Raw genomic sequence first — 20,606 nt, forward strand, 5'->3', positions numbered from 1 at the left:
TCACAGTCAACCCTAATTTCTTTCTGTGAGACATAATGTTTACATCACCAAATTTTCCACTGGTAAAAAATTCTTCATGCTTCTTAATTTTGAAATTTTTCATAAACTTTAGGGTTAAACTCTGGTTGGTAAATTTTTTAGACTAAGAACACTGGATAAGCTTTTCTTCATTGGTGTCAATTCTGGTGTCAAAGTCTTGAGCATTTACTGAAACTTGCATGTGTTATAGATGGGTTCTCCAGTGTTTAATAAGGTGGGAAATTTGACTGAATTTTTTCCCCACATTCATGACATGTAAAGGGCTTCCCTCCTGTGTGAGTTCTTTGGTGTGTGTGGAGATGTGAATTTTGACTGAAGCTTTTCCCACACCAGGAGCCTTTATACGGTTTTACTCCTTGGTGTGTTGTTGCTGCTGCTAAGTCACTTCAGTTGTGTCCGACTCTGTGCGACCCCATAGACAGCAGCCCACCAGGCTCCCCCGTCCCTGGGATTCTCCAGACAAGAACACTGGAGTGGGTTGCCATTTCCTTCTCCAATGCATGAACGTGAAAAGTGAAAGTGAAGCCGCTCAGTCGTATCTGACTCTCAGCGACCCCATGGACTGCAGCCTACCAGGCTCCTCTGTCCATAGGACCTCCATCTAAACCTCTTATCACACTGTTGACATTTATATGGTTTCTCTTCAGTGTGAATTCTTTGGTGCTTAATAAGGTCAGCGCTAACTCTGGAGCTTTTTCCACATTCCTGACATTTAAAAGGCTTCTCTGTTGCACATTCTTTCCTATGAAGCTCCATAAATTTCAGCAGCTCTTCTTCCCACCAGTTGAAAAGTTTCTCTTTCCTTCACTGGAAAATCTTGGTGCTATTTCCCCAGCCTACGCACATCACCATGATTTTCTTTGCCCGTTGTTTTTTGATGAACATTCACACTGGCTTTTTTTTATACTATGTCTCCTGGTGCTTGTATTTCTAAGTCAGAAAGGCACATAGGTTGATGATTTTCCATGTCATTTTTCAGCTTTATCTCTGAAAGCAGCTCTCCAGGATTGTCTTTGAACACTGGAGATCCTTGAATATATGGCTCTTCCTCTTGCTCTAAACAGAAGATCACTTTAGGTTTGGGGAGCACAAACAATGCTAGAGAGATGACAGTCTCATAGTTTTCATGCATTATGCCATTGTAGAGGGCCTTCTGCGTGGGATCCAGTAGTTCCCCTTCTTCCTGGGAAAAGTATATGGCCACTTCCTCAAATTTCAGCAAACTCTGGGACTCAGGCAACATGAATGCAGGTGCCATCATCCAATCTTTGATGTTTGTTTGCTCTGGAAAGGCTAGGATCTGGTAAGTAGGTACCACCCTCTCACATACAGGCTCAGGTACTTTGTGGGTATTCCGCTCAGCAGCTTTTGTAGACCCTGGTGTATATTCCAAACTTCTTCCTCCCAGGACACGCCCACTGGCTGGGACTCTGCTGGCTTCAGCTGGAAGCCTGGGGCCTCTGCTGCTTCTCCCAAGAGTACTGTCTCCTTTCCGAGCTCCTGGATTGAAGCCTTCAGATCTACTGTCATCATTCTGATCTAGGAACAATTCTGCTCCTGTGCTGGATACACCACCAGCTCCAGATCTGACAACCAAGGCCCAGTCTGGCCTGGAACAAAATCAATGAAACAATCTTCTTCCTTTATCCTTCTGGGAAGATGAAGCTGGTCTTCATCTGGTCAGGAAGCTAGGATCCCACATGCCACAGGGCAACTAAGCCTGATCCCCTCAACTAGAGAAAAGCCCAAGGGCCACAATGCAAGATCCTGAGTGCTGCAACTAAGACCAAAAGTAAAGAAATAATAATAATTTTTAAAAAGGCAAGAAGAGGGGATCCCTTAGGTGTCAGATATAGAGTAGTAGCTGAGGCTATGTAGCTCTCAAGAGGACCAGAGATGGGCTGTAGAGGCTGGTGTTTATAAGCCCACAGGTCTGGCATTTAATGAGGACCTGGGGCTGGAGTCAGGACTTAGCTGTCATCCACAAACAGGAATCTGAGTGTCCTTCCACTCACCCAGGTTCTCAGCAAGAAGAGAGAGTTAGTCTTCCCAGACTGGAATCATATAATTGGAACCTTAGGTCTGTTGTACCACATAACGTGTGGGACCTGCATTCTGAAAGTAGCAAAATTCAGATCAATCCACAAACATAAAAAATGGTCTTATCTAGAGTCAGGGGACTCAAAACAGTACCTGAGCAGAGGCAACCAAATGGAGTTTCCCCAAATAGAGACCCCCCTCCCCTATCTACGAGCCAGGTCACATGAGTAACAATTTCTTGAACAAGAATTATACATGTGAGGAAATGCAATACCATTTAAGTACAATGTACAACCTAGACAGCATATTGAAAAGCAGAAATATTACTTTGCCAACAAAGGTCCATCTAGTCAAGGCTATGGTTTTTCCAGTAGTAATGTATGGATGTGAGAGTTGGACTGTGAAGAAGGCTGAGCTCCGAAGCATTGATGGTTTTGAACTGTGGTGTTGGAGAAGACTCCTGAGAGTCCCTTGGACTGCAAGGAGATCCATCCAGTCCATTCTAAAGGAGATCAGCCCTGCGTGTTCTTTGGAAGGAAGGATGCTAAGGCTGAGACTCTGGTACTTTGGCCACCTCAAGCGAAGAATTGACTCATTGGAAAAGACTCTGATGCTGGGAGGGATTGAGGGCAGGAGGAAAAGGGGACAGCAGAGGATGAGATGGCTGGATGGCATCACTGACTCGATGGATGTGAGTCTGAGTGAACTCTGGGAGTTGGTGATGGACAGGGAGGCCTGGCGTGCTGCGATTCATGGGGTCGCAAAGAATCGGACACGACTGAGCAACTGAACTGAACTGAATACACTCCTGAAGAAGTAAAGCTACTAGAACAATCTAAAAGAAAAATTAAAAATAAATACACTGGAGATGTGTGAATAAAGAAAGAATGACATCATTAAGCCTAAATAGGAGGTGGTGTTCTACCCGCATGACTCAAGCCAGTTAGGCATTCATGCTTAGTCACTTGCACTGCCAGAATCTTTTCTCTCCAACAATCTGCTGAACGAGGTCCCTGTGGACCCATATGCCTGGTTCCAACTCCTACAGCCCACTGGTGATTTCCTCTTTGGGAACCTTGGATATAAAGGTGCCACCATCCACTTCAACAGCATTTCCTAAAAATGAATTTCTAATAGAAGGGGTTATGCAGGGGCCTTCATCCACTTCTACCTAGAAGATCCTCATTTTATTAGGCAACTCCACCCCTCCAACCAGAGCACAGCAGAGGATGGAGTTTCAGGAAAGGGCAGAGGCCTTAATGGAAACACAGAAAAAGTTCTACTGCACCCTTCCCTCAAGGTTGCCCAGGGCCTTTTCCATGGTGACTTGCTTTTAGATTTGTCTATTGTTGTTTCAAAATTTCAACTCCACAGTCATCTTTTATATTTTGTTTATAAATCCAGACATGATTCAGCATGCAGAATAATTTGCAAACAGAAATATTATAATCTCAGTAGACAACATTGAAAGTTACGTGACAAGATACCACTTTTTTCTTACTAGAATTTTTTTTAAAAAATTACAGTAGTCTCCCCCTAAATCACAGTTTAACATTCCTCAGTTTTAAATGCCCATGGTCAACCTCAATCCAAAAATAATAAATGGAAGATTTTAGAGAGAAACAATTTGTAAATTTTAGATTTCATGCAGTTCTGACTAGTGTGATGAAATCTCAAGTGTCATGTCATTTGAACAATCCTTTTGTTCAGCATCTCCCATCCATTGCCCACTTAGAACCCATCTAAGGTTATCAGATAGCTGGCTGTAGTATTGCAGGGCTGATGGTCCAGTGACCTTATTTTAAGTAATAATGGCCCTCAGAATAGAGTTGCTGGCCATTTTGACACACTAGAGAGAAGCTATGAATTGCTTCCTTTAAGTGAAAAGGTGAAAGCTCTCTACATAATAAGGAAAGAAAAAAGTCCTCTGCTGATGTTCCTGTGATCTACTTAGGAATATTCATTCTTAAGAATGCATGAATGACTATTACTGTAAGAATTAATATTACTGTAATTGTAAAGAAGGAAAGAGAAATTTGTGCTAGTTTTGCTGTTGCATCTCAAATTACAAAAGTTGTAGTTGCAGCACCTGGTAAGTGCTTAGATAAGATGGAAGAGGTAATAAATTTGTACAATAAGATATTTGGAGAGAAGAAAACTACAACTCCGTAACTTATATTACAGTATATTATTATAATTGTTCTATAGTATTATTAATATTTTCAATCTCTTACTGTGCTTAAATTATAAATTAAACATTATTATAGATATATTTATGCAGAAAAATAAACCAGTGCAGTTGATCCTTGATTAGCATGGGGGCTAGGGGCACTTACACATAGATGAAAATCCAAGTGTAACTTGTCAAGCCCTCTGTATCTGAGGATCAATGCAATATTTTGCAACCTTGAAAAGGAAGATCCTGTCATATGCTACAATATGGATGAACCTTTAGGATAGCATACTAAGTGAAGCAAGCCAGTTACAAAGATTCAGTATTGATGATTTCATCCATATGAGGAATTCTAGAGTAGTCCATCATAAAAATAAGAAGTACAAAAGTGGACAGGGAGAGGATAATAAGTGTTGAGTTTCAGTTTTGTAAAATGAAAAGTTTTAGAGATCTGTTGGGAAACAGTATGAAGGGAACTGCTATGCACTCCCGTATTCTGGCCTGGAGAATTCCATGGACTGTATAGCCCATGGGGTTGCAAAGAATCGGACATGACTGAACGACTTTCACTTCACTTTCACAACTGAATATTTTAAAATGTTTAAGATGGTAAATTTAATGTTTTGTAACTGCAACCACAATTAAAAATAAAATAAAATTTTAGACCCTGGAGGCAATATGCTAAAACACAAAAAGCATAAGTATGAAAGATATATAGGCAACCATTTGGAATTTCACATTATTCATATTGCTGTCTACTTCAGTAATGTGAACAATTAGATAATCTGCAAGCTTTTTCATTTTGTCTTCTGTTAAATAGGGGACAATCACACAGAAGACTTTTGTGATGATAAAGGAGATTATGTGTATATGAAAAGCACCCTCAGTTCAACTCAGTTGCTCAGTCATGTCCAACTCTTTGCAACCCCATGGACTGCAGCATGCTAGGCCTCCCTGTCCATCACCAACTACCGAAGCTTGCTCAAACTCATGTCCATTGAGTCAGTGATGCCATCCAATCATCTCATCCCCTTCTCCCCCCTTCAATCTTTCCCAGCATCAGGGTCTTTTCAAATGAGCCAGTTCTTTGCATCAGGTGGCCAAAGTACTGGAGTTTCAGCTTCAACTTCAGTCCTACCAATGAATACTCAGGACTGGCTGGATCTCCTTGCAGTCCAAGGGACTCTCAAGAATCTTCTCCAATACCACACTTTAAAAGCATCAATTCTTTGGTGCTCACCTTTCTTTATAGTCCAACTCTTACATCCAAACATGACTACTGGAAAAACCATAGCCTTGACTAGATGGACCTTATTAGCAAAGTAATGTCTCTGCTTTTGAATATGCTATCTAGGTTGGTCATAACTTTTCTTCCAAGGAGTGAGTGTCTTTTAGTTTCATAGCTGCAGCCACCATCTGCAGTGATTTTAGAGCCCTAAAAAATAAAGTCTCTCACTATGTCCACTGTTTCCCCATCTATTTGCCATGAAGTGATGGGACTGGATGCCATGATCTTAACTTTCTGAATGTTGAGCTTTAAGCCAACTTTTTCACTCTCATCTTTCACTTTAAACAAGAAGCTCTCTAGTTCTTCTTCACTGTTTGCCATAAAGTTGGTGTCATCCTCATATGTGAGGTTATTGATATTTCTCCTGGCAATCTTGATTCCAGCTTGTGCTTCTTCCAGCCCAGTGTTTCTCATGATGTACTCTGCATAGAAGTTAAATAAGCAGGATGGCAATATACAGCCTTGATGTACTCCTTTCCTTATTTGAAACCAGTCTGTTGTTCCATGTCCATTTCTAACTGTTGCTTCCTGACCTGCATACAGATTTCTCAAGAGGCAGGTCAAGTGGTCTGGGATTGCCATCTCTTTAAGAATTTTCCACAGTTTGTGGTAATCCACACAAACGGTTTCCCATAGTCAATAAAGCAGAAATATATGTTTTTCTGGAACTCTCTTGGTGTTTTGATGATCCAGTGGATGTTGGCAATTTGATCTCTGGTTCCTCTGTCTTCTCTAAAACCAGGTTGAACATCTGGAAGTTCATGGTTCATGTACTATTGAAGCCTGTGATGTGTGCAATTGTGAAGTTGTTTGAACATTTTCTGGCATTGCCTTTCTTTGGGATTGGAATGAAAAATGACCTTTTCCAGTCCTATGGCCCCTGCTGAGTTTTCCAAATTTGCTGGCATGTTGAGTACAGCACTTTCATAGCATCATCTTTTGGGATTTAAATAGCTCAACTGGAATTCCATCGCCTCCACTAGCATTTTTTTGTAGTAATTCTTCCTAAGGCCCGCTTGACTTCACATTCTAGGATGCTTGGTTCTAGGTGAGTGGTCACACCATCGTGATTATCTGGGTTGTGAAGATCTTTTTTGTATAGTTCCTCTGTGTACTCTTGCCATCTATTCTTATTATTTTCTGCTTCACTGAAGTCCATGCTATTTATGTCCTTTATTGAGCCCATCTTTGCATGAAATGTTCTCTTGGTATCTCTAATTTTCTTGAAGAGATCTCTAGTCTTTCCCAGCTCTCAGTCGCCTTTAAAAATGTTTTATTCTTTGTGCTTGTTCTTTTAAGTGTGTTATTTGTGTGAAAACTGTTTTAAACTTAATTACAGTACAGTATTAGATAGCTGATTGCATTTGTTGGGTACATAGGCTAATTGTTGGACTTATGAACATGCTCTTGGAATGGAACTTGTTCATACAGAGGGAACTTACTGTACTACAAAAAGACTGCGATGGGACTTCCCTGATGGTGCAGTGAACAAGAATCCACCTGCCAATGTAGTGAACATGGGTTTGATCCCTGGTCTGGGAAGATTCTCCATGCCACGGAGCAACTAAGCCCATGTGCCACGACTACTGATCCTGTGCTGTAGAGCCCACGAGCTGTAACTATCAAGTTTGTGTGCTGAAACTACTGAAGCCTGGACACCTAGAGCCTGTACTCTGCAACAAAAGAAGCCACTGCAATGAGAAACTTGCACACTACAGCAAAGACCCAATGCAGCTAAAAATAAATTAATTAAAAAAAATTATGCAAGACTCATATGAGCAGTTAACACATCATTAATGTTAGGGCCAAGGAAAGAAGGATACTTACAGTCAAGAAGCTCAAAATGTTTTATTACATATAAACTAAAGCAAGAAAAATTAACATGGCATAAAATTTAAAAATAAATATTTCTATGTTTTGCATTTAAATACTAAAAGACAGTTATTTAAATTCTAAAAACACTCATCAGACAAAACCTAAAGAAAATTTGAAAATATTGGTATATCAATAATAATAACTACTTCTGGTAAAAGTGGAAAATGGAGGGAAACTTACAGACTTAAAATATTAGAAAAGTAGAATAGGTGAAAATTCAGATAAATTGCAAGATAAGCAAAATGGACCCAGAAAGTTGACAACATTGGAACTCTGGGTGGCATGGACTTATCTAGAAGAAAAGATACAAATAAATAACACAATGAACAAAAAGGGGATATAATCACAGATTAAAAAAAATAGGAATATTGCCAAATTTTCACAATTAAATTTGAAAATTGAGGCACAATTTCATCTTAGATAAAAGACTCTCCCAGAGATAGCAAGAAGGGAAGTATTTCAATATGCTCCAGGACACTAGATAACTTCAACAAGAAAGTAGAGTACAATGAGAAAAAAGATACTCCTCAAACTCATAAATATAGAGAGATACAACATTCTTAAAGAAAATAGCAGCAAATAATTTTCAATAGTTATTTAAAGGGATACACCAAGATCAACTTGGTTTATTCAAGAGTACAAGGAGAGTAACTGTGAAAAAGAAGGGTGGTTCCTCAAACTATTAACTATAGAATTACCCTATGGTTCAACAATTCCACTGGGTATAAAGACAGAAGAACTGAAAACAGTGACAAATGGTATTTATTTATACAATCATGCTCACAGCAGCATTATTCACAATAGCCAAAAGATGGGAACAACTAAGTGTCCTTCAAAGGATGAATGGATAAACAAAGCATGATATGTATTTATACAACGGATTATTCAGCTTTGTGCTCAGTTTCTCAGCTGTGTCTGACTCTTGTGGCCCCATGGATTGTAGCCTGTCAGGCTCCTCTGTCCATGAAAATTTCCAGGCAAGTATACTGGAGTGGGGTGCAATTTCCTACTCCAGGATTGAGGCTTAAAAAGGAAGGAAAATATGATACATGGTACCATATGGATGAACCTTGAAAATATCAAGCTAAGTGAAATAAGCCATTCACAAAAAGGCCAGTATTTTGTGAGTCCACTTACATGAGGTAGCTAAAATAGTCAAATTCAGAGAGAAACAAAGTAGAATGGTATTGCCAAGGGCTGGGGGTAGGGGAGGGAAGGGGAATAGAGAAATAGTGTTTAATGAGTAGAGTTTCAGTTTGGAAAGATGGAAAAAATTTGTTGTACTTGTATCAAGGGGACTATGAAGGAGTAATGAGAAAAATCCACCAGGTAGGACCTTCAACAGAATTCCAATACTTTAATAACTTGGCGAATAAAGTGCTATTCTAGGTTAGCAGATGGAAATAATTATGTGCCCCTTATTTAGATCCTGGCTTGAATAAATCAACTGAAGAAGAGCAGGAAATTTTCAATGTAGACTGAGTATTCAATATTCAATTCAATTGAGTCACCCAGTCGTGTCCAACTCTTTGTGACCCCATGGACTGCAGCACACCAAGCTTCTCTGTCCTTCACCGTCTCCCCGAGCTTGCTTAAACTCATGTCCATCGAGTTAGTGATGCCATCCAACCATCTCATCCTCTGTCGTCCCCTTCTCTTCCTGCCTTCAATCTTTCCCAGCATCTGGGTCTTTTCCAATGAGTCATTTCACCAATGAGTCACCCAATATTAGGGAATATAAAATTTATAGCTGAGACAATCATATTGTGATTATTTAAGAAAACATTCATATTTTAAGAGATAGATACTGAAGTTTTTAAGGGTGAAATGGCATGGTGTCTGTGATTTGCTTTAAAAATTTTAACAAAAGGAAAAGAATAAAAGATTAGGCAAATGAGGAATATAGTTCTTCTTGAATCTGGGTGATGGATATAAGTTTATATTTCTGTATGCTTGAAAATGCTCTTAACTTTTAAAACACTGAAAAGTCTTTAAGAAAAAACTCTGGGCTTTCCCAGTTAAAACACAGTTTGCTACTGAACCAAACTTCAGTTTGCTTACCCAAATGAGCAAAATCAATCTGCTGACACAAAATTGTGGTGAAAGAAAGTATGGCATTCATTTGCAGTGTGCCAAGCAAGGAGAATGGGCAGCAAATGTTTAAAGGACTTGAACTCCCCAATGGCTTTCAGGCAGGAGATTTTTTATATTAAAATAAAGGGTAATGGTCTTAAGTATGTGATTGTCTCATGGATTCTTCAGATTGCTTGGGTGTTAAGCAACAAAGTGATATCTGGTATCCTGATCCTCATTCTTCTGGTTCCAACTTGTTTCTGTCACCTTGGCTGTGGTCAGCAGGTTTCACCACGTGGTCCTGGTTTCTGTAAAACAACTCAAAGATATTGCATCAGATTATTATTTATATCCCTTGAAGAGGTACTAGGGATCCTGTGACTGTTTTATATCTAAACTTCTCTTGTTTGATTGCTTTCCCCTGTTTCAGCTTTTCCTCACTTCTGTAACAATTAACTGCTTGAGTCTGCTCTTTGGAACTCTGCAAAGACCTAAAAATCCCAACCTTTTCCTACACAAGAAGTGGGGACAAGAAAGGATTGTACCCAGGAAGGCCCTATAGGGTCCTGTTCGTTTTCAGGTCCCTCTGCTCTTTGATACTCCTCATCCTGAGGGGAACGGGGTGACGACCACTCTGGCTACTTCCTGCTGAACAGGGGCGATGTTAGTTCTTCAGGTTTAGAAGAACAAAGTCTTGGATCTTCTCAAAGAATTCTTGAGTCCCAGGCTTAACATTAGTATTTTGAATTATGAAAACATGATTTCTCTCTTTTATCACTTTGTCATGGCATCTGGACAGATAGTTGAAAATTATTAAACACATTACAAAGAGTATGATGATCAAATGGAGCCTTGTAATGGTACTCAAAAGAGTCTCCCTATTTCAGATGGCAACCAAGAAAATAAGTCTTGATGTGTGTCCTCTTTATGTACATCCTGTAGCCAGGTAGCCTTTTGAAGTATTCTGCTTACTTGGGTTTTAACTTCTCCAGAGGTATTGATGTATGTGCAGCATATATTATTAGCCATTACACACACTTCTCCTTGTTTTGCCAATAAGAAATCTTGGGCTATTCTATTGCCCAGGACCACTCGAGTCAATGAGTTCAAGGATGTGTGTTGGGCTGCAATACTTTTAGCTGTGTCGTCAGCAGTTTGTCCAATTGTGGCAGATAGGTTGTGAATCATATCTCTATTGACATAAACTCTGGCAGTTTGTATGAAGTTGCCAAAAACACTTTGTCCTATATTGTCCTCATACTCTGCCAATATCATTCTTTTAATGAGTGTTTGATTTAGGGAGGGAAGAGATGCTCTCCAGACTATACAAGGCAAAAGGCATCCTTATATATCCCAGTAGGCATGACCCTTCCATTTCCCAGCTGTCTAAGCAGCAATGTGCCCACCCTTCTCCTTTTGGGTCTCTCCCTGTGCCGCAGACAAAGTAATATCCTGGAGGGGCGCAAGTTATACCTCCCATGGTATCGAAATTGATACCTTCATTTTGGGGTAGCACAGACATCACTTTCTCTAGCCAGGGATCACGACCACTGCAAGCCTCCCAAAGTTCTCTTACATTACGACCAACTTTTCTGACTCTCTGGCACAAAATAGTGTCATCTTGACCTCTTTCACATTTGCCATTTTTACATATCAGAGGATTTTTTTTAATCACATTTTTTTACAATAAAGTCAAGAGACCGTGGTGGACCAGTGGTAACTTTTCCTCCAGCGAAAATTTCCTCAGACAGGGTGAGGCAAGGGATTCGGATTTCCTCAGGTAATACGGCTATTCTAACTTTGAATGTGGTGGCTGGAGGAGGAAGAGTATAGTAGGTGATGGGTTCTGGCACAGTACTAAAATCAATTACGGGGACCATAAATGGGACATAGTTTTCACTGATGTTTTCAAGGTTCAAATGACATATCCAACAATTTCTTAAGCTCTCACTTGTGGCTATAGTCTGAGATAAGCTAATTAGAGTATTTTCCCTCCAGGAAGCAGCAGACACCAGTGGGATGAGAAAGTAAAGAAAACCAAGAGCCATCATTACAGATGGGCCAAGATCTTATATGGGAAAATAGCAATGGCCCTAAATTTGGGGGCTAACCCTATTATCACAAACCTATTTTAAATTAAAATAGAGCAAGGTTTAATTATCTCCTGTTATCAATATCACATCAAATTATAGGCTTATTTGACTACAATATAACCACAGATAAAATGATTAGATGAATCCAGAAGCAAGCAAAAAATTATAAGCAAATAATAAAAGAGAAAAATGCTCCAGCCAATTAAAAATGTTATGATAAATGGCCACAAGCCATTCACTACTTATATAAGATACTTTCTTTGATTTTAACTGAAGCCCCAGTGCGGAATTGTAGGAAGGAGGACTGGCTTCATCCAGCTTTGTGGTTGAATTTTCTGTAACTGCTGAGGACTGTGGATTTGTTGTTGGGTCAGAAGCCAGTTTCACCCTTGTGTAATGGATCCATGACTTGACTTCTGTCAACTGAACAAAAGAGCTAGTTAAGAGCAGAGCATGGTGAGGCCCCACCCACTGAGACTGGAGTTGGTTCTTTCAGTGTATACTCTTCCTCATGATTAGGTGCACCCAGTCTCCAGTTCTAAAACACTGGAAGGGGACATCTGTGGGAAATATCACTTTATCAGTCCCAAATTTGGAAATAGTATTTAAAACTTACCCCAGTGTTTGCACATATCTTACAGTGTCTATTTTTTGTATATTTCAATCACATGTCTGGCCAGTTAACTGCTCAGAATAGAGGAAGGGTTTCCCATACAATGTTTCATAAGGACTCAGTTGGAGTCTCCTTCTAGGACCCACTCTAATTCTAAGCAATGCAACTGACAACTTATCACAGGTTAAGTCAGTTTCTTCACAGACTTTAGCTATAGTTCTATTTCTCTTTATTAAAAATTATATTTATTTTAATTGGAGGATCATTACTTTACAATATTGTGATGGGTTTTGCCATATATCAACTTGAATCAGTGAAGGGTAGACATGTGTCCCCCTATCATGAAACCCCCTCCCACTTCCTTCCCCATCCTATCCCTTTGGGCTGTACTAGAGCACTAGCTTTGTGTGCCCTGATTTATGCATTGAACTTGCTTTGGTCATCTATTTTACGTATGGCAATATATCCAATCCCAAAGAAAGGCAATGCCAAAGAATGCTCAAACTACCCCACAATTGCACTCATCTCACACGCTAGTAAAATAAGGCTCAAAATTCTCCAAGCCAGGCTTCAGCAATACGTGAACTGTGAACTTCCAAATGTTCAAGCTGGTTTTACAAAAGGCAGAGGAACCAGAGATCAAATTGCCAACATCCGCTGGATCGTGGAAAAAGCAAGAGAGTTCCAGAAAAACATCTCTTTCTGCTTTATTGACTATGCCAAAACCTTTGACTGTGTGGATCACAATGAACTGTGGAAAATTCTGGAAGAGATGGGAGTACCAGACCACCTAACCTGCCTCTTGAAAAACCTATATGCAGGTCAGGAAACAACAGTAGAACTGGACATGGAACAACAGACTGGTTCCAAATAGGAAAAGGAGTACGTCAAGGCTGTATATTGTCACCCTGCTTATTTAACTTATATGCAGAGTACATCATGAGAAACACTGGGCTGGAAGAAGCACAAGCTGGAATCAAGATTGCCGGGAGAAATATCAATAAGCTCAGATACGCAGATGACACCACCCCTATGGCAGAAAGTGAAGAGGACCTAAAAAGCCTCTTGATGAAAGTGAAAGAGGAGAGTGAAAAAGTTGGCTTAAAGCTCAACATTCAGAAAACGAAGATCATGGCATCCAGTCCCATCACTTCATAGGAAATAGATGGGGAAACAGTGGAAACAGTGTCAGACTTTATTTTTTGGGCTCCAAAATCACTGCAGATGGTGATTGCAGCCATGAAATTAAAAGATGCTTACTCCTTGGAAGAAAGTTATGACCAACTTAGATATCATATTAAAAAGCTGAGACATTACTTTGCCAACAAAGGTCTGTGTAGTCAAGGCTATGGTTTTTCCAGTAGTCATGTATGGATGTGAGAGTTGGACTGTGAAGAAAGCTGAGAGCAAAAAATCGATGCTTCTGAACTGTGGTGTTGGAGAAGACTCTTGAGAGTCCCTTGGACTGCAAGGAGATCCAACCAGTCCATTCTGAAGGAGATCAGTCCTGGGTGTTCATTGGAAGGACTGATGCTGAAGCTGAAACTCCAATACTTTGGCCACTTCATGAGAAGAGTTGACTCATTGGAAAAGACTCTGATGCTGGAAGGGATTGGGGGCAGGAAGAGAAGGGGACGACAGAGGATGAGATGGCTAGATGCCATCATCGACTCGAAGGACATGAGTTTGAGTGAACTCTGGGAGTTGGTGATGGACAGGGAGGCCTGGCATGCTGCAATTCATGGGGTGACAAAGAGTCAGACACTACTGAACTGAACTGAAGTGAAATGAAATGAATATGCATATTTCAATGCTATTCTCTCAAATCACCCCACCCTTGCTTTCTCCCACAGTGTCCAAAATCTGTCCTTTACATTTGTATCTCTTTTGCTGCCCTGTATGTAGATCATAATTACTGTCTCTTTAAATTCCATATTTATGCATTAATATACAGTATTCATGTCTCTATTTCTGACTTACTTCACTGTTTATAATAGGGTCCAGTTTTATCTACCTCATTAGAACTGACTCAAATGCTTTCCTTTTATAGCTGAGTAATATTCCATTGTGTATATGTACCACAACTTCCTTATTCATTCATCTGCTGATGGACAGATAGGTTGTTTCCATGTCCTAGCTATTGTAAATAGTACTGCAATGAAAGTTGGAGTACATGTGTCTCTTTCAATTCTTGTTTCCTCTGGGTGTATGCCCAGCAATGGGATTGCTGAGTTATATGACATTTCTATTCCTAATTTCTTAAGAAAATTCCACACTGTTCTCCATAGTGGCTGTACTAGTCTGCATTCCCACCAACAGTGTAAGAGGGTTCCATTTTCTCCACACTCTTCTGCAGCATTTATTGTTTGTAGAATTTTTGATGATGGCAATTCTGAATCGCATGAGATGATACTTCATTTGTGTCATTTTTGATATCTTTCATCAGTGTTTTACAGTTTTCTATATATAGGTCTTTTGGTTCTTTAGGTAAATTGATTCATAAGTATTTTATTCTTTTCTTTGCAAAAGTGAATTGGATTGTTTCCTTAATTTCTCTATCTGATTTTTCATTCTGAGTGTATAGGAATGCAAGGGATTTCTGTGTATTAAATGTTATATCCTACAACTTTACTATATTCATTGATAAGTTCTAGTCATTTTCTGGTGGCATCTTTAGGGTTTTCTATGTAAATGATCTTATTATCTGTAAACAGTGAGAGTTTTACTTCTTTTCTAATCTGAATTCATCTTATTACTTTTTCTTCTCTCTGATTGCTGTGTTTAGGACTTCCAAAACTATGTTGAATAGTAGTGGTGAGAGTGGGCATCCTTTTCCTGTTCCTGATTTTAAAAGAAGAACGCATGTACACCCGTGGTGGATTCATGTCAATGTATGGCAAAACCAATACAGTATTGTAAAGTAAAATAAAGTAAAAATTAAAATTAAAAAAATTAAAAAAAAGAAATGCTTTCAATTTTTTGCCATTGAGGATAATGTTTGCTGTGGTTTGTTGTATATGACTTTTATTATGCTGAGGTGTGTTCCTTCTATGCCTGCTTTCTAGAGCATTTTTATCATAAATGGCTGCTAAATTTTGTCAAAGGCTCTCTCTGTATCTACTGAGGTAATCAAATGGTTTTTATCTTTCAATTTGTTAATAAGATGTATCACAATGACTGATTTGTGCATATTGAAGAATCCTTGCATCCCTGAAATAAAGCTCACTTGGTCATGATGTATGATCTTTTTAATATATAGTTAGATTCTGTTTGCTAGAATTTTGTTGAGGAGTTCTGCCTCTGTGTTCATCAGTGATACTGGCCTGTAGCTTTCTTTTTTGTGGCATCTTTGTTTGGTTTTGGTATTAGGGTGATGGTGGCCTCATAGAATGAGTTTGAGAGTTTCCTTCCCATGCAATTTTCTGGAAGAGTTTGATAGTAGATAGAAGACAGGATAGGTGATACCTCTTCTCTAAATTTTTGTAGAATTCATCTGTGAGGCCACCTGTTCCTGGGCTTTTGTTTGTTGGAATATTTTTTATTACAGTTTTGATTTCTGTGCTTGTGATTGGTCTGTTCAGATTTTGTATTTCTTCCTGGTTCAGTTTTAGAAAGTTATTATACAGTGGAAGTGAGAAATAGATTTAAGGGCCTAGATTTGATAGATAGAGTGCCTGATGAACTATGGAATGAGGTTCGTGACATTGTAGAGGAGACAGGGATCAAGACCATCTCCATGGAAAAGAAATGCAAAAAAGCAAAATGGCTGTCTGCAGAAGCCTTACAAATAGCTGTGAAAAGAAGAGAAGCAAAAGCCAAGGTGAAAAGGAAAGACATAAGCATCTGAATGCAGAATTCCAAAGAATAGCAGGAAGAGATAAGAAAGCCTTCTTCAGTAATCAATGCAAAGAAATAGAGGAAAACAATAGAATAGGAAAGACTAGAGATCTCCTCAAGAAAATTAGAGATACCAAGGGAACATTTCATGCAAAGATGGGCTCAATAAAGGACAGAAATGGTATGGACCTAACAGAAGCAGAAGATATTAAGAAGAGATGGCAAGAATACACAGAAGAACTGTACAAAAAGGATCTTCATGACCCAGATAATCACGATGGTGTGATCACTCATCTAGAGCCAGACATGCTAGAATGTGAAGTCAAGTGGGCCTTAGAAAGCATCACTATGAACAAAGCTAGTGGCGGTGATGGAATTTCAGTTGAGCTATTTCAAATCCTGAAAGATGATGCTGTGAAAGTGCTGCACTCAATATGCCAGCAAATCTGGAAAACTCAGCAGTGGCCACAGGACCGCAGAAGGTCAGTTTTCATTCCAATCCCAAAGAAAGGCAATGCCAAGAATGCTCAAACTACCACACAATTGCACTCATCTCACACACTAGTTAAGTAATGCTCAAAATTCTCAAAGCCAGGCTTCAGCAATACACGAACCGTGAACTCTCTGATGTTCAAGCTGGTTTTAGAAAAGGCAGAGGAACCAGAGATCAAATTGCCAACATCTGCTGGATCATGGAAAAGGCAAGAGAGTTCCAGGAAAACATCTATTTCTGCTTTATTGATTATGCCAAAACCTTTGACTGTGTGGATCACAATAAACTGTGGAAAATTCTGAAAGACATGGGAATACCAGACCACCAAACCTGCCTCTTGAGAAATCTGTATGCAGGCCAGGAAGCAACAGTTAGAACTGGACATGGAACAACAGACTGGTTCCAAATAGGAAAAGGAGTACGTCAAGGCTGTATATTCTCACCCTGCTTATTTAACTTATACGCAGAATACATCATGAGAAACACTGGGCTGGAAGAAACACAAGCTGGAATCAAGATTTCCAGGAGAAATATCAATAAGCTCAGATATGCAGATGACACCACCCTTATGACAGAAAGTGAAGAAGAACTAAAAAGCCTCTTGAAGAAAGTAAAAGAGTAGAGTCAAAAAGTTGGCTTAAAGTTCAACATTCAGAAAACGAAGATAGTGTCCCATCATCCAGTCCCATCATTCCATGGGAAATAGATGGCGAAACAGTGGAAACAGTGTCAGACTTTATTTTTGGGGCTCCAAAATCACTGCAAATGGTGATTGCAGCCATGAAATTAAAAGACGCTTACTCCTTGGAAGAAAAGTTATGACCACCCTAGATAGCATATTGAAATGCAGAGACATTAGTTTGCTGACTAAGGTCCGTCTAGTCAAGGCTATGGTTTTTCCAGTAGTCATGTATGGATGTGAGAACTGGACTGAGAAGAAGGCTGAGCGCCAAAGAATTGATGCTTTTGAAATGTGTTGGAGAAGACTCTTGAGAGTCCCTTGGACTGCAAGGAGATCCAACCAGTCCATTCTGAAGGAGATCAACCCTGGGATTTCTTTGGAAGGAATGATGCTAAAGCTGAAACTCCAGTACTTTGGCCACCTCATGAGAAGAGTTGACTCATTGGAAAAGACTTAGATGCTGGGAGGGATTGGGGGCAGGAGGAGAAGGGGATGACCGAGGATGAGATGGCTGGATGGCATCACTGACTCAATGGACGCAACTCTGAGTGAACTCCGGGAGTTAGTGATCGACAAGGAGGCCTGGCGTGCTGCGATTAATGGGGTCTCAAAGAGTCAGACACGACAGAGCAACTGAACTGAACTGAACTGAACTGAACCTTCCTAAGAATTTGTCCATTTCTTTTAAGAAGTTGTGCATTTTATTGGCATATAGTTGCCCATGTTGCTAGGTTGCTTCAGTCGTGTCCAACTCTGTGTGACCCCATAGACGGCAGCCCACCAGGCTCCCCTCTCCTTGGCATTTTCCAGACAAGAATACTGGAGTGGGTTTTCATTTCCTTCTCCAATGCATGAAAGTTAAAAGCGAAAGTGAAATCACTCAGTCGCATCGACTGTTAGAGACCCCACTGACTGCAGCCTACCAGGCTCCTCTGTCCATGGGATTTTCCAGGCAAGAGTACTAGAGTGGTGTGCCATTGCCTTCTCCTAGTTGCCCGTAATAGTTTCTTATGATCTTTTGTATTTCTGTGCTGTCTGTTGTGACTTCATTTTCATTTCTAATTTTATTGATTTGATTCTTCTCCCCTTTTTCTTGATGAGTCTGGCTAATGGTTTGTCTTTTATGTATATCTTCTCAAAGAACCGGCTTTTAATATTGTTTTTATTTTCTATAATCTCCATTTCTTTTTCATTCATTTTGGCTCTGATTTTATGATTTCTTTCCTTCTACTAACTGTTTTTTTTGTTGTTGTTGTTCTTTTTCTAGTTGCTTTAGGCGTAAGGGCTTCCCTGGAGGCTCAGAGGTTAAAGTATTTGCCTCCAATGCCGGAGACCTGGGTTTGATCCCTAGGTCAGGAAGATCCCCTGGAGAAGGAAATGGTAACCCAATCCAGTATTCTTGCCTGGAGAATCCCATGGACAGAGAAGCCTGGTAGGCTACAGTCCACAGGGTCGCAAAGAGTCGGACACAACTGAGCGACTTCACTTTCATTTTCACTTTAGGTGTAAAGTTAAGTTTTAAATTTGATGTTTCTCTTACTTCTTTCCTTGGAAGGAAAGTTATGACTGACCTAGATAGCATACTGAAAAGCAGAGATATTACTTTGCTGACTAAGGTCCATCTAGTCAAGGCTATGGTTTTTGCTGTGGTAATGTATGGATGTGAGAGTTGGACTGTGAAGAGGCTGAGCGCCGAAGAATTGATGCTTTTGAAGTGTGGTGTTGGAGAATACTCTTGAGAGTCCCTTGGACTGCAAGGAGATCCAACCAGTCCATTCTAAAGGAGATCAGCCCTGGGATTTCTTTGAAGGAAATGATTGCTAAAGCTGAAGCTCCAGTACTTTGGCCACCTCATGCGAAGAGTTGACTCATTGGAAAAGACTCTGATGGTGAGAGGGATTGGGGGCAGGAGGAGAAGGGGACATCAGAGGATGAGATGGCTGGATGGCATCACTGACTCGATGGACGTGAGTTTGAGTGAATTCCGGGAGTTGGTGATGGACAGGAAGGCTTGGCGTGCTGTGATTCAAGGAGTCGCAAAGAGTTGGAAACGCTGAGTGACTGAACTGAACTGATCTTACCTTCACAGAGATGGAAAAGTCAAATGAGAGCTAAGATTTAACTTTTGGGGCCAAGGTACATGATGACAAGCTTCCACTCCTAGAGTCACTGTATATCTGTTCTTTCAGTTTCCATGGTCCATGAAATTATTTCTATCTGTGAAGACCTCGATATCTGTATCTCCCAAGGAAACATTACTCCCAAGACCCAAGAAGCTACTCAATGATCTGAAAGCAATAATACATGGGCCTGAGAGCATGGGCCACCCAAAGGGGTGGGGAGTTCTTGAGGTCACATTCAGTCAGTTAAGTTCAGTTCAGTTGCTCAGTCATGTTCGACTCTTTACGACCTCATGAATCACAGCACGCCAGGCCTCCCTGTCCATCACCTCCCTATCATCACGCCAGCAGTTCACTCAAACTCACGTCCATTGAGTCGGTGATGCCATCCAGCCATCTCATCCTCTGACATCCCCTTCTCCACCTGCCCCCAATCCCTCCCAGTATCAGAGTCTTTTCCAATGAGTCAACACTTTGCATGAGGCTGCCAAAGTACTGGAGGTTCAACTTCAGCATCAGTCCTTCCAATGAACACCCAGGACTGATCTCCCTTAGGATGGACTGGTTGGATCTCCTTGCAGTCCAAAGGACTCTAAAGAGTCTTCTCCAACACCACACTTCAAAAGCATCAATTCTTCGGCGCTCAGCCTTCTTCCCAGTCCAACTCTCACATCCATACAGGACCAAGGAAAAACCATAGACTTGACTAGACTGATCATTGTTGGCAAAATAATGTCTCTGCTGTTTAATATGCTATTCAGTTCAGTTCAGTTCAGTCACTCAGTCGTGTCCGACTCTTTGTGACCCCATGAATTGCAGCACGCCAGGCCTCCCTATCCATCACAAACTCCCAGAGTGCACTCAGACTCGCGTCCATCAAGTCAGTGATGCCATCCAGCCATCTCATCCTCTGTCGTCCCCTTCTCCTCCTGCCTCCAATCCCTCCCACCATCAGAGTCTTTTCCAATGAGTCAACTCTTCACATGAGGTGGCCAAAGTACTGGAGTTTCAGCTTTAGCATCATTCCTTCCAAAGAAATCCCAGGGTTGATCTCCTTCAGAATGGACTGGTTGGATCTCCTTGCAGTCCAAGGGACTCTCAAGAGTCTTCTCCCTCCAACACCACACTTCAAAAGCATCAATTCTTCAGCACTCAGCCTTCTTCACAGTCCAGCTCTCACATCCACACATGACTACTGGAAAAACCATAGCCTTGACTAGACAGATCTTAGTCAGGAAAATAATGTCTCTGCTTTTGAATGTGCTATCTAGGGTGGTCAT

General features: G+C 40.4%; 1 pseudogene; it reads right to left on the reverse strand.

Annotated features, from left to right (window-relative positions):
- On the reverse strand, positions 224-1,569 carry LOC102183201 (annotated as a pseudogene).

Source organism: Capra hircus, chromosome 3 (genome assembly GCF_001704415.2).
Source record: "Capra hircus breed San Clemente chromosome 3, ASM170441v1, whole genome shotgun sequence".
Taxonomy (NCBI): domain Eukaryota; kingdom Metazoa; phylum Chordata; class Mammalia; order Artiodactyla; family Bovidae; genus Capra; species Capra hircus.